Consider the following 2,914-nt stretch of genomic DNA (forward strand, 5'->3'; position numbering starts at 1 on the left):
CTGATCTTTGCTCTCCGCCACTTTGGAGGACTGGCTCGGGCACCCTCCTACTTGTCACTTCACGGCTTTACCATGGCTACTCGGCTCTAGACATCACATTCAGGCTCAAAACAGTAAGAAATGTGGGAAAAGGGAAGCCTACACCGACTTAACCTGTCATCCCGCACCCCCCCATTCTTGTTAAGAAAGCCAAAGCTTTCCTAGAAACCCGCAGCACACTTTCACCGTCGCTGCCCCTTGCTGCAAGGCAGGCTGGGAAACCAGGGACCGTGGTTACTGTGGTTGGCTTACAATAAATACCATCTACCACTTGGGGCTGAGCCCACGGCTGCCCTCAACAAAGCTGGTGTTCGGTCAGCAAGGAAGAAAGGGGTAAGGAGGATGAGCAGGTGACATACAGGGTCTGTTACCACCACCCTGCTCAGCCAAATGGAGGCGCCTACGGTAGCCTGGCTCCCCCAGGCAGCTCTCCACATCTGCCTGGCAAAACTTTCCCACCCATCATCACATGCCAGTTTCCCTGAGGCCTCCCTCACTTCTGCAGGTAGAGCGGGTATACTTTCTTCCTCCTTCTCTAGATGGCCCTACATCCATCACAGCTGTGTGACGTTATAGTCTTTATCGTGGCTGATATAACATGATCGCTCACTCAATTACATAAGCATTCATTCTCTCCACAGATGCTTACTGAGCACTTACTATATGCCACACACAGGACCAGCAGTCAGGAATGCAACGGTGAACAAGTCCGGTTTTTAGATTTGGCCCCTGCTCTGATGGCGCTTTCAGTCTGTAAGGTGAGCTATCCGGACAGTTCAAGTTTGGGGAGAAAAGCTACACATCTCCTCCCAGACCATTAAGCACCATGTGGCAGGATGACCTCCCTCCCCACCTTACTCTCTGACCCTGGCACTTGATGTCACACAGAACAGATGCACTAGGACCACATGCCAAATGCATTCTTTCCTTGGCTTTGAAATATATATTCTAATTGAAATGCATTTCTTATTTCTACCAGGAAACCCAAGAATGAACCCGTGTCCTCCTGCAGTATCACATCATGCACCCAAGCATCTGAAAAACACTTTGCCCTCTCCCCACCTTGTTGCAGGCCTCTCTTCCCAGGAAAGCTTTCAAGAGAGTCTAATTTAACACTTTACATCAGAGGTCCTTAGTACATGTGAGTTTTCTGCTGAAGGCTTCGTCTGGGTTTTCTAAGCAGGGGTACCTCACTGTCAGGGCCGTGGCCGCTGAAGTGTGATTCTGAAAGCACTTGAAAGAACTCTTCGGGTTCCTGCTGCAGAGCTTCTTATGCATCGCTTTACTAGTCCTCTCCACGCCCAGCTTTGTTGCCCTTCTGCCATGGAGGGGCTGGTAGCCGGGAACCAGACAGACAGAGACAAGGGAAAGAGAGAAAACGCAGCCCCTGCTTTGGGCTAGGCCTCTGTTGCCATGGTGGTGTGGACCCAAGACACCCAGGTGAGAGGCCCTTCATACAGTGGGTTGTGGGTTGTGGAGGCCAGAGAGGTGGGGTATAAACATGGAAGACATCCATGCCTTCCGGGCCTGGAAAGGATGTCAAAAGGCCAACTGACCCCCTCCCCTGCCTGTTAGCTGAAAACCAAATGGATGGGTGGCTTACCGCTAAAAACCCTCAAGAACAAAGTCCACCACCTCTGAGTCACCTGTTAGATTCTTATTTCACAAGACGCAGGACCCTGAATGGGTTTTCCTTGTCCAATCTCATTTTCTCACTGTCCTTCCAGCCCCGTTATTATTGCTGGTAGAGAAAAGTTAAAGCACCACTGGTACACGCCATATGGTAACCCGGGAGGGAAGATTGGGCGGGGGCGGGGAGGAGGGGAGCCGTGCTAAAGCGTGGACTTGGCTTGAGGGCCACCTCGATCAGCTGTGGTTCTCACAGGGTCCGCACCCCTGTTCTTTTGTCCAGCCTTGGCTCTGGGAGCAAGCGGCCTGAAGGGGCAGGGAGGACACAGTGTGAGGCACATGTGGGAGCAGCCCGCCAACCCAGCTGAGGCCCAAGGGCTGCCACAGAGAGACAGCCCTGCTGCCTAGCAGGTCAAAGGCGGGGCGGGGGGCGGGGGGGGGTGGCAATAGCCCTCCCTGCAGGGTGGCTTCCTCCTTTGGAGTGAAACACAGCAGAGAGAGTGGAAAGGTCTGCTTTTAATGAATAGCTTTAAAAGCCTTTGCAACAGCGGACATGGCCCAAGGCAGCTCGGAACCCCACCCTGACGGCAACAGGGCTCCCTTGCTTCCAGGTGACCCTGCAAAATACAAACGGTGCTGTGACATCAGGTACGTGGCTTTTTCCCACCTCACATGAAAAAAATCCCAACCTGCAAAATCCTTTCAAAAATCATCCTGCCTGAAAAATGGGAGACGGCCCTCATGGCAGAGCCTGGTTTGAAGAGGACGGGGAGCAGGAAAGTCCCTCGTCCAAGATGCCACGAGGGAAACTGTTCCCGCCCCTTCCAGAAGCAACGGGAACCCCCTCTGCTCCCAGCACGGAGGACAGAAGGAAAAGGCCATCTGCAGGAGCACTCGATATTTTGCAGTCTGACAGTGGGGTCTGGATACTAGCGGGTCCCACCCCCCGTCTCCCCGCCACTCTTCACTCCCACACGATTCCGCTTCCTCTCCGACTCCGTTTCACTAGGCTCAGGAGACAGATGTCTCTTCCTGCCACGGACATGCCAGACAAACCCGGGGCCGCTCTTCACAGCCTCTAATTCCCCAAAATAGTGTCAAAGAAAACGAAACACTTTTGCATGAAACTTCTCTGCAGCTTCTCCCTTTGGTTTCTTTCACACCCTGGGCTGAGAAGCCGGTGCTTATTTTGACAAGAGTAAAGAAGCCTCTGTCAGTAAGTGAGGTTAACACCCACCCTGAGGCT

Source organism: Eumetopias jubatus, unplaced genomic scaffold (genome assembly GCF_037043125.1).
Source record: "Eumetopias jubatus isolate StellerSeaLion01/CBP00866 unplaced genomic scaffold, mEumJub1_p1.0 scaffold_4, whole genome shotgun sequence".
Lineage (NCBI taxonomy): Eukaryota > Metazoa > Chordata > Mammalia > Carnivora > Otariidae > Eumetopias > Eumetopias jubatus.